This window comes from Echinops telfairi, unplaced genomic scaffold (assembly GCF_000313985.2).
Source record: "Echinops telfairi isolate 266 unplaced genomic scaffold, ASM31398v2 ScPeMD7_7436;HRSCAF=8474, whole genome shotgun sequence".
Lineage (NCBI taxonomy): Eukaryota > Metazoa > Chordata > Mammalia > Afrosoricida > Tenrecidae > Echinops > Echinops telfairi.
In genome coordinates, this window is record NW_022111336.1 from 2,891,630 (window position 1) to 2,904,074 (window position 12,445).

At 39.4% G+C, this 12,445-nt stretch overlaps 1 pseudogene; it reads right to left on the reverse strand.

Moving 5' to 3' along the window:
* Positions 1 to 9,926: 9,926 nt before the first annotated feature.
* Positions 9,927 to 10,159, reverse strand: LOC101646936 (annotated as a pseudogene).
* Positions 10,160 to 12,445: the final 2,286 nt, after the last annotated feature.

Consider the following 12,445-nt stretch of genomic DNA (forward strand, 5'->3'; position numbering starts at 1 on the left):
TCTCTCTCTCTCTCTCTCTCTCTCTCTCTCTCTCTCTTCTCACTCCTTTGGAGGCGCTCTACTGACAAGATACATGGCACTATGCCTGGGAGCTGGAGAAGCCACATAGAGAACGCTGCCAGCACTGAGATGCTTACAATGCCACTAGATCCACAAGACTTCCAACCCACTGGCCTGTGATCCTCCTGCGTTTGGTGTCATTCCATATGTTTTGTGAGTCTGAAGAGGACTTATAGATTGGTACCGGACATATGGGCTAATATTGGACTAATGGACTTGATCTGGACTGGGCTGGGATATTTTCTCAATATTCAATTGCTTTTGTATATAAAACTCTTATACACATATGAGTGTTTGTCTATGGGTTTGTTTCTCTAGTCTACCCACACTAACATATTATAACAGTAAAACTTTGAACAAATATTTAGGGAAGATTAATTTTATGAAAGGCACACTAGTGACACAATGGTTAAGCACAGGGCTACTAAACCTAAAGGCCAGCTATTTGAACCCATCAGCAGTTCTGCTGGAATAAAGACCTGGTGATCTGATTCTGTAAAGATTACAACCTTGGAAACTCTATAGTGTAGTCTACCCTGTCACAGGGAGCTGCCATGAGTCAGGTTCCATTTGACAGCAATTGTCAGTACAGGCAGGTCATTTTAGGTAGCCAAGGTCCAGAGAGGATTTTAGAAAACCAAGGATAAATTCTGAATTGGAGGGAAATTAATCAAAGTCTGATAATCTGGATCATGAACGAGACAGATGGCAATGTCAGGATTTCAGAATATAAAAATAGGATTAAGAATTATGCTGTTGTTTACTATTGAATTAATCACAATATGGCATCTTGGAATAATTTTTCAAATTGTAATTATAAGAAATTTATGAAATCGAGACCAAAAATGAAAAATAAAAACTGAGACAAAAGGAAGGCAGCAAGTTCATAATGTGTTAAGTGGAAGTGACAAGTTAAACAATGTTTATTCTTTTTAAAGAATAAGTTATTTGGGAAAAAATATCATCCCTTATTTTAGGAGAAAATGATTTTTTTAATAAAGAAAAATTATCCTAACAACCTACCCTTCAATAATTATTTGATTTTATGATTACAATAATAAATTATTATATGTTTTATCATAATTAGCTATATTATTTCCGACACTCATCTCTCATATCATTTGTATTGTTAACAATTATCTGACTTTCAAGCAATTTAATTAACCAAAAGTATACAATGAACTGAGGAGTCTGGGTGGAATAGTGGGGTAAGTGTTGGGTGGTTAGCAATTCAAGCCCATCAGCTGCTGTGGGAGAGAAAGATGAGAAAGATGTATGGATTCAGAAATGCAAAGGGCAGTTCTACTCCATCCTATGGGGTTGCTGAGTCAGAATTGACTCAATAGCAGTGAGTGTGGAATTTGAGATACAATGGACAAAGATTTTCACTGACTTTCTTCAATTTAGTCTTATACTTGTTGGTCCCTAGCTTACATAGAACATTTCTATTTCAAAATCTAGAAAATTACTTCATTTCTTTAAAAAAAAGTTCTCACCACATTGTTTACCAAAAGTTTTCTTATTAGTTTACATATTTTCGTAGTACTAAGTTAGTACTGTTTAGCTAATTTTTAGTCCAGATGTTTTCATGTTTTGCTGTTTTATTCACAGAAATAATTTATTTTACATCCTAGTCAATTACAGCATTAAGCTGCATAATGAAAAATATTTCTTAATATTTGTCAAAGGCAGATAGAACTTCCTAATGATATTGAGTTAAAAAGCATTACTACAAAATCAATCTTTAAGTAAACTGTCAACATTGTTGACATACTCTCAAGGAGATGTTTCTGTCTCCCTACCTAGTCCCCTCAATGAATTCCGTGCGCTTTAGTGCACACCATATTGAAATGGCAGTTTTAGCATCCGCAAGGAAGGCAAACCAGATTCTTATTCAATCTGCTTTGAATTGGGGAAGCAAAAGAAGGAAAAGGGAAAAGTTCAGGTAAGACGAGGTAAGGTTTCCCAAAGAAATCCTTGAAGAACAGCCCTTGCCACCCTGAAAGAACGAGCAGGCATATTGCTGTGAATAAAAAAATTCCATGGCCGCACTTTGCTGGCCTTTGATCACTGATGCGGTTTTTCATTTCCTGAAACTTTCTTCTGAGTTAGTCCTCATGATCATCTTCTCTCTTTCAAGAAAACCTACCAAGATTCTCCCGTCTGGAGACCCCCCACAACAGACAGTCTTCATAACCTTCTGAATTGACCTCTCTTCCTTCCATTTAACAGACCCTGCAGATTCTCTTGGAAGCTACAATTTTGATCCGGACCTTTTGATTTTTCTTTATTGAGCTATAATTGACATATTGTACAATTCCATCACATCTAGAAGAGTTGTGCTATCATCATCACAATCAACTTTGGAACCTTTTCTTCCTTCTTGTACCCATTGGTGTCGACTCCCCATTTCCCCCAACCTCCCTCCCTTTCTGTGCCCCAGGCAATCATGAACACAGCTACTGTCTTCATAAACCCACCCATCCTAGTTTCCCTATACAGATGAACATACAAAGCGAGGGGTTCCCTATACAGATAAGCATACAACGCGAGGGCAAAGAATAAGTAAGGACCCAGCAACAAAAAACAGGGAAAGACCTTACTGTGTAACATAATCTGGACTCCCATGCAATCACCACACTGTTAATCACCAGTATCCTCACAGATAATATATCTCTAGGCTGCTGAACCCCTTAGCTCAGAGTGAAGGGGTTTAAAACACTGATTTCACATTTTCAAGGCCTGTTCAAATGCTTGTCAATGTCTCTGTTCCTGGCTACTGTCTGCTCTTCTTCAATTTCCTGCCAAATGTTTTTCTCATTTAGAGTCTTGTCTTGTATGCATTACAACCCAAACACGGTGTTGGAAGCCTGACGTGTTTGTGATTCTACATCAAAGGGGCATTGGCTTCACTGATTGACAAACTTCAACGAAATAGGACATGTACCAGCCAAACACATTGCCATCAAGTTGATTTCAGGTCATAGCTGTGGAGTGACAGGCGGGTGGATTCAAGCTGACAACCTTGTGTTAGCAGCTCCATGCCTTCCCCCACTGTGTCACTAGGGCTCAGCAACATTAACTGTGAATTGCACTCAATAGCTCACTTCAAAGTGTCTTTTCTCTCAATGCTAGCTTGAACTACTACAGTTTTTAGTTTCTTAAGCTTGGTCATACTGGTTAATGTGAAAGTACAAAAGTAAGCCAAAAGCTACTGCTACGAGCGTTCCCATTCCTACAAACATGGGTTTATTTCAAACACAACCCCTTTCAACGTGACACTCCAATCAGTGCATGTCTGCAGACAAGTTCTCACAGTAATACACATAGCTTAGTCTCCTTAGTGACTTCATTTTAAAAAGTCTGATCTATAGCATCTGGGGTCTTAAAGGCTTGTTTCACAATAAGCAGCTAAATCTACATGGACGAAGTACACCAGCCTATTTCCTCGTGCCTTGAATTTGGCCACATGACATGCCTTGATAGGTAAAGCACGGTGGAAGAGATGCTGTGCAAAATTCCCAGCCTATCGGTAAAGAGCCCTTATAGCTTTGACTTTCGTGTGGCATCTTGAAATGCTTTCAGCACTGGCTCCCTTACTTGAGGATAAGAGACCAAATGGAGCAGACATGCATTGCCCTAGCTAACACACAAAAGACACTCTTCAGTTCATTTTTTAAACATGGGATTAGGAATGGGTCCCATTTCATTCTTCTATGGATGGAGATCCAATTTTTCCAGCACCAATTGTTGAAGTGGGTATCCGTTTCCCATTGAATGTTTTTTGGTCCTTTGTTGAGTATCAGTTTCTGTAGGTAGATGATTTTATTTCTGTTTTTTGTTGATGTTGTTGCTTTTAATCCTGTTCAATTGGTGTACGTATCTATCATTATACACATACTAGGCTGTTTTGACTCCTGTGGCTGTGTAGTAGTGTTAGGTAGAAAAGATAGGGGTAGAGGAGATTGTCCCTCCCATACCTGCACAAGGCCCCCTACAGGAGGGTGGGAAGAAAACTCAGGCAATCATCAGCCACCCACAAAGACTTTAACTGGGCATGCATCAATTCAGCTCCCCCCACTTTCACCCCCCCTCCCCAGCCAGGTGAGCATTACACCTGGGTGGCCCAAACTAGGCCCAGGCTCATGACCCCACACCGGTGGGCTTAATTCAGTCAATGGGGTCAACAAAGACCTTCAACCACACCTACCAAGCCAGAGGTTTAAAATACCCTGGCAGCGGGAAGGCTGGTCTCTTTTTACTCTGCTCCTGATCAGAGGCAGGTGGAGGTAGGAGATGCACATGTATCACCTGGGCAGGGCCCCCTCAGCTCTCACCTGCTCAGACGCACATTTGCCCGCTCCCAGTCAGTGGCAGGTTGGAGATGATTCTCTCCTCTCTTTTATTTTACTGCGCTTCTTCGCTCTGGCCGTGTTGCTTGCTCGCTGACCTCAGGCCACCACATGTAGGCACACAGTCCCACGAGGTTGCCCATGTTCAATTGTGGGCCCTAGCATGGTTTGCTCATAGCTTGGCACGCTTCCCTAAAATAGCGTGTACTCTTTTGAGATTGTCAAACCTGAAACTTCTCCCATCCTTTATAAAAACCCACTTGGATTACAAACCAGACTTCAACATGAATTCTTTCTTGTGTAAAGCCAAGAATCGAGGTACTACATATCCGAGAAATCTAACAGCAGGTTTCAAGATCAGGTAGTGTGAGGCCTCCTACTTTGTTTTTTTGAGAAGTTTGTTGCTTATTTTGGATCTCTTCCCTCTCCATATGAAATTGGTATTTAGTTTTTCCATTTCTTTAAAGAATAAAGTTGGGATTCTGATTGGAATTGCATTGTATTTATAGATTGCTTTAGGTAGTATTGATATTTTCACAGTATTAAGTCCTCCTATCCATGAATACAGAATAGTCGTCCATGTATGTGTGTCCCTGGGGGGATGATTTATAATGTTTTCGCTCATAAAACAATAACAATGTCTCTAACGTGAATCAGAGACATATATAAACCATAGACAGATGAATGGATTTGGGATTCACTTAATTCTAGCCCCAATCTAAGAACAATTAATTCTCATGACATGGCCCTACTCAATATTCACCCGCATGAAGAGATCATTGATGATATGAATGCTATAGGAAAGTGTGGTGAAGAAACGAGATGGTGCCTGGCTATCAGAAAGAATAGAGCCTGGGGTTTTAAAGGCTTGTCTTCAACTAAGCAGCCATCTAAGTGAGTCATCGACTAAGTGCACATGGAAGAAACACACCAGCCTGTATGATCCAAGGATTATATATAATAAAATCTAAATCTGAAAGAGGGGATGGTATTAGAGTTTAATGTGGATACTCAGTTTTCAGAAGGCTATGGATGACAGTGGAAACCCACAATCCATTTGTAATCCACAGATGGATTAAGCCTCCAGTGAATCCCCTCTCTAAGCATAGTTGAGGGATGTGAATAGCTTTGTTATCAGACAGAGAACACTGTAAAGTTGATTATGCCAGATGTACTTAGGTTAAAATGTAATACTTTATCATTTGATCTCTCTTTTGACTCATTTAAAGTTGTTTCCATTGTTAATATTTTCTGCTTTCTTTTTTATTGTGGTTGTCTATGTTTTGTCTAGTCATTGTTGTTGGGTTTTTGTTTCTTTGCTTTCTGTTTTTGTTTTTTATAATTTTCTATAAATGATATCCAGGATAGTAAATCTATAGAGACAGTAACTAGATTAATAATTACGTAGGGGCATGTCAGGAGCAGATGAAGGTGGGGACTCTGGAGCTAACAGCAATTAATTTGAGAAGAAAATGCTGTGAAACTGATTGTAGTAATGATTGTGCAGCTCTTGTAAATATGATTGAATGACTGAATTGTATGATATTTGAAGTACATGCCAATAAAACTACTTAAAAAATAATATAACTGACCCTGCAAACACCATTTAAACTACATTTAAAAAAATTTTAATAAATAATTTTATTGAGAACTCTTACATACTGTATATACTCGTGTATAAGCCAAGTTTTTCAGCACATTCTTAATGCATTTTGTGGTAAAATTAGGTGCCTTGGCTGATATTCGGGTCAGCTTATACTCAAGTATATATGGTATATCATAACAATCCATACATGCATTATATCAAGTGGACAGGTACAAATGTTGCCATCAACAATTTCAAAACATTATCTTTTTTCTTGAACCCTTTATTATTAGCTCTCCTTTATTACCTCCCTCACCCACCCTGCCACCGTTATGAACCCTAAACTACATTCTTGAGTGTGGCAAAAAGAGGTATGTGTTGGGATTTGGGGGAGAACAATAATAACCCACTACTCTATACTTTCCCCTAAGCTTAGACTCAGTTAAAAAATAGAGCTAGGGTTAGGCTAAAAAACAATAAATGATCACTATTACTACTGGCTAATGAGGCTGGGTAGCCTGGTGATGAAACACTTGGATGCTAACAGGAAGGCAGTCTATTATAAAGCTTACAGCCTTGGAAGCCTATACACTCTGTCTTATAATGTCACTAGGAGTTTGAATTGGTTCAATAGCAACAGGCACTGGGCTTGTCCTGGGCTGGAGGAAATTACCTATATGCACTTGGAGTCCCTGTGTGGTTCAGTTAACACACTTGGTTGCTAAGTTAATATTCTTTACCAACACTCAGACATTAGTATATTTACAAAAGAAATATTTTATCTTAATTAAAAGGCAAAAGCTATTCTCCCTAGATCATCATCATCATCATAATGATTTGGGTATACTTTTTATTTACCAGGCAGTGTTTTAATGAAAATACTGTGTTTGATCAACATAACAATACTATAATACAGATAACTGTTGCTATCCCCCTTATACAGATGGGCTAATGAGACACAGTCTAAGAAATTTGCCCTGCAATTCACAAGATGGAATGGAGTTAGCATCTTTTCTGAGTTTCCTTCCAAGGGTGAGATGCATTTTTTGTAAAACAAGATTTTTTTAAAGAAATTGTTGAAGACTAAACTGATCATCTGCTCTGTAATCCTTCACTCATTTCACAGTAAAAGGGTTTTTTTTTAAGTGATTTTGTAGTTCACGTAATTGATTTTGGCTTCTGTTCATTTAATACATTCATTCTTCCATCTAAGACACTCAATCAATGCTTTTGTGTTGGATTTTATTGTAGATGTAGTTTCTAGACAAAAGCTTTCAGTTTAGTTTAACAAGCATCACAGCTCACCCAATTAGGTCTTACCAGCAGCCTCCTTCTCTCGGCCTACCCAATATGGCTAGGTAATTAGGAAGAATGAAACCTTGGAGAGCTGAGACTCTTACAACAATTTGGAAAAATCACCAGAAGCAGATTCACCCTAAGATGCGATTTGAAATCTCTCTTCCAAGTTTGTCTTCAAGTTGATTCGAAAAGCTGAGAATCATTATTTTTCCATATTGTTATTCCCTTGTTTACTATGAAATCAGAATGGATATTAATATGTAATTTCCTAAGAATTTCTAAGAAGTGAGAATCCCTCCATTCTGGAGCTTCCCGCTTATGTGCTGCAACCTGAACTAATTGACTCTACTTTTCATTGGATTCCTAAAACGCACCATCTGTTTCATCGTTTTTCTACTCCTCCTCTTCTTTTTCTTCTCTTCTTCCCCCTTCTTCTAGTTTACTACCTCATCTTGCCAGAGCATACCCTCCAGAAACTTTTCTAAAAGTGTATGGCTGCGATAAACTTTGGAGTTCTTGCTTTTCTGAAAACGTTTTTAGTCCATCCTTACCCTTCATGGAAATTTCCCTAAGTATAGCATTTCAGTTTGAAAAGCACTTTTACTCAGAACTTAGGGTGAAAACATTGTTCCATATTTAGCATCTGGTTACTCTTGAGAAAGGAGTCCTGGTGACACAGTGGTTAAAACTCTGGCCTGCTAACCAAAAGATTGGCAGTCTGCTCCTGTAAAGATTTACAGTCTCAGAAACCCTATAAAGGAGTGTTATGAGTCAGCATCTACTTGATGGCAGTTGAGTTTTTGTTCAAACCTACCAGTCGTTCAAAGGGAGAATAATGTGGCAGTCTTCTTCCCTAGCTGTTGACAGTCTTAGAAACCCTGTGAAGCAGCTCTACTCTGTCACACAGGGTCACTATGGATCAGAATCCACTCAATGGCAGGGGTTTTCATTTTTGTTTATGTGTTATTTTTTCACTCTTGACATATCTAATTCAAGGCTGATGGTTACTTCTTAGGTGATGTGTTTCTTCTTTATGGAAGCTTGAACCACAATAACTTTATTTTTAAAGTTCACTCTGATGTGTGTGCATCTTCAGCCATCTATCTGGACTATCAGCTAGTAGATCCATTCACAATTCTTTCTAGAACTTTGGACATTTGGAGATTGAACTTCCTTTATTGAACCATTCTATCTCTTAGTTTTTCTTTTACTTTCTCTGTCCTTATGTTCTGTTCTACATTTAAGAGATTTTCCCAACTTCATATTCTTCTATAGATGTGTACCATTTTAGTAATTATATATTTACTTGTCAAGAGCTTATCTTTCCTATTCCAATTATTTCTGTTACAGCATCACATTCTAGTTTAATGACAATCTGTCTTCATATTTCTCCCATGGAAAATTAGAATGTCCCCCCAAATCCTTTCCTTGTCTGAGTTATCTAGTGCTGCTTCCACAGCTTTAACAAAACAGAAATTTATTCTTTTATAGTTTAAAGCCAGGGCCATCGAGTTGAATCCTACTCATAGTGATCTTAAAGGACAGATTAGAGCTGCTCCAAAGGATTTGTGAGATTAAATATTTATGAAAACAAACAACTTCATCTTTCTCCCTCAGAGCAACTAGTGAGCTCAAACCATGGGTGTTGCAGTCAGCACCCCAACATTTAACGTACTGTGCGACAAGGGCTCCCTCTCTCATGGTACACTCACGGCCATCAAGTTGATTCTGACTCATAACGACCCCATAGAATAGAGTCGAACTGCCAAGAAACTGTACATCTTATAGGAGTAGAAAACCTCACTGTTCTTGGAGTGGCTGGTGATTTCAAACCGCTGGCACGGCCGTTGTCAGTTCAAAATGTGGCCCACTGGATACCAGGGCTCTTTATCATCTTTACGAGGTTAGAAATCTTAATTCAGGGCATTGGCCTTAGGGGAAGGCTTTCACTCTCTGTTGGCTTTGGGGGAAGGTCTTTGTTTCTTCTGCTCTTGGGAAATCTTCTTGTGGCTTAGATTCTTTCTTCCTCTATTTCTCTTCTGCTTCCTTGTATAATGTCTTTTATATCTCAAGGGAGATGGACTCAAAATATATCCTCCACTAAATCTTGATTCGTTAACAGAACAAAGACAACCCATTCCCAAATCAGATGATAATCACAAGAATGTTGTTGCTTTGTAAGGGTTCTCAGTCCACTCTGACTCATGAGGACCCTATGTACAATAGAATGAAACATTGCCCGTCCTGCGCCCCCCTCACAATTGTTATGTCTGAGCCCATTGCTGCAGCCACTGTGTCCGTCCATCTCATTGAAGACCTTCCTCTTTTTTTGAAATCTAAGTGCTATTTTTATTAAATAAGTTATTTTATACACTATGACCATCAAAACAATTACAATTGTAATGTTTTTTAGTAAGGATGGACTGATTTTTGAATTTCCTAATCAGAGTCAACTGCACATGTACACAGAATTGTCTTTGCATGAAGCCTCAAGGGGAACAACAGAAAAAGGGGTGTGGCTGTAGCCCCTTTCTTTTTGCCCATCAGTGGTTTGTTAGAAACGTGGCGGCAGGTTTGTGACCCAAGATTTGAGACAGGAGAAGAGGCAAAGATGTCCTGCATTTCACCTCTCAACAACTTGATGCTTGAGCGTCTGCCAATTCTGGAGGAAGTGGAGTCGATGTTTGCTCTCAAAGTGCTGCTTGAAGGTCGTAGAGTCTGGCATTATGTCCTATACACGGTGCAGGTAGATACTAAGCCAGCCGTGGCCAGCAGCCTTTTGGTCATATCCTTGTTTCTTCTTTTGTCTAGCTTGCTTTGGGGCATTTTTCTGATGAGACTGGATCTGCTGCCTGCAAGCCATATCCGGACTGCGGTAGTCTTGAGTCAGAGAGACCTAGCAGCGTGAGAGGGCTGGCGGTGATCCCCGAAGGGAGAGGAAGACTAGAGCGCACCCAGCATCGTTTGGGCCTCCTCCACCCGCCAAAGAGGGGAAAGAAGGGGCAAAAGGAGTGAGGCCCTTCCTCTTTTTCATCACCCCTCTACTTCACCAAACAGGGTGTCCTTTTCCAGAGACTGGTCTCTCCTGATAACAATATGTGAGACAAAGTCTTGCCATCTTGGCTTCTAAGAAGCATTCTGGCTGTACTTCTTCCAAGACAGATTTCTTTGTTCTTTGGGAGTTCATGGTATTTTCGATATTGTTTCCCGGCACCATAACTCAAATGCCTTTATCCTTCTGCAGTCTTCCTTATTTAATTTCCAACTTTCACAATGCATATGAAGAGACTGAGAATACCATGGCTTGGGCCAAGTGCACCTTAATCCTCAAAGTGACATTCAAGCTCTTCAACCATTTTTTACAGTAGATTTATCCAATGCAACATGTTGTTTGATTTCTTGACTGCTGCTTCCAGAAGCATTGGTTGTGGATGCAAGCAAGATGAGTTCCTTGACAAGTTCATTTTTTTCTCCATTTATTATGATGTTACCTCTTGGTCTATTTGTGAGGATTTTGGTCTTCTTTACACTGAGTTGTAATCCATACTGAAGGCTGTAATCCTTGATCTTCATCAGTAAATTTTGCAAGTAATCCTGATGTCCCATTCTTTCTCATATAAACCAGTTTCTCAGATTATTTGTTCAGCATACAGATTGAATAAGCATGGCGAAAGGATACAACCCTGACACACACCTTTCCTAATTTTAAATCATATCATATTCCCTGTTCTGTTTGAAGGATTGCCTCTGGGTTCATTTGCAGATTCCTCATGAGCACAATGAAGTGTTCTGGAATTCCCATTCTTTTCAATTGTATCCATAGTCTGTTATCATCTACATAGTTGAATGCCTTTGCATAGTCAATCACAAGTAAGCGTTTTTCTGGTTTTCTCGGCTTTCAGTCAATTTACAACATACATTTTAGGAAGACATCATTTCAGCAGTGATAGTCCTGGTTCCATGTTCTCTTCTGAATCTGTTTTGAATTTCTGGCAGCTTCCTGTCCATGTACTCCTACAACGGTTGTTGAATTATCTTCAGCAAATTTTTCCTTGCATGTGATATTAATCATATTGCTCAATAATTTCCACATTCTATTGAGTCACCTTTCTTTGGAAAGGCTACAAATATGGATCTCTTACTGTCGACATAGATAAGTGTGTGCTTTCAGTGCCTCATAAGCTTGCTGAAACATTTCTGTTGGTATTCTGTCCATTCCAGGGGCCTTGTTTTTCACTAATGCCTTCAGTACAGCTTGGATTTTGTCCTTCAGTACCATTGGTTCTTGATAATATGCTACTTCTTGTAATTATTGGATGTTGCCTAGTTCTTTTTGAGATAGTTCCTGCGCATTCCATCTTCTTTTGAGGTTTCCTTCATCATTCAGTATTTTGCCCATAGAATATTTTAATAGTGCCACTCAATGTTTGAATTTTCTTCTTCAATTTAAGAAAAGCTGAAGCAATTCTTCCTTTTTGGATTTCTAACTCCAGGTCTTTGCACATTTATTGTAATGCTTACTTTGAGCTGCCTCTTGTCATTCTCTTGAGAGCTTATTTGGAGGTTCCAGCAAGGGGGCACAACTACTTGTGTACCCTTGGCAGAAGGATGGTCCTCCTTCTGTCGGGGAAGGTTGTCCTGTTCAACCGAGTACAGCACATGGAGGAAGGGGACACCCGCCTAGCCAGCCAGATCAGCTGAATCAATCCTGGTGATCAGTAGGGTGACAGCTGTGGCAACCAGATTGCCCTCACATCCCCATTTGTACTTTTCTATTCAGCTGTTTTTCTTCCATTTCCCTTAGCTACTTTATGATTAAGAACAAGTGTCAGAGTCTCTTCGGACATCCACTTGTATCTTTTCTTTCTCTCTGGTCTTTTAAATGACCTTTTGCTTTCTTTGGATATGATGAGCTGGATGTCAGCTCCCAGCCCTTCAGGTCTCCTGCCATCAGGGTTTAATGCATCACATTTGTTCTTGAGATGGTCTTGAAATTCAGCTGCGATATACTCAAGGTCATATTTTGGCTCTTGTGAATTTGCTTTTAATTTTCTTCAACTTCAACTTGAACTTACCTATGAGCAATTGTAAGTTACTCACATATAAGCAATTCATGGTTGAGTTAGTTAATTGTGCCAGCCTGGCCGAT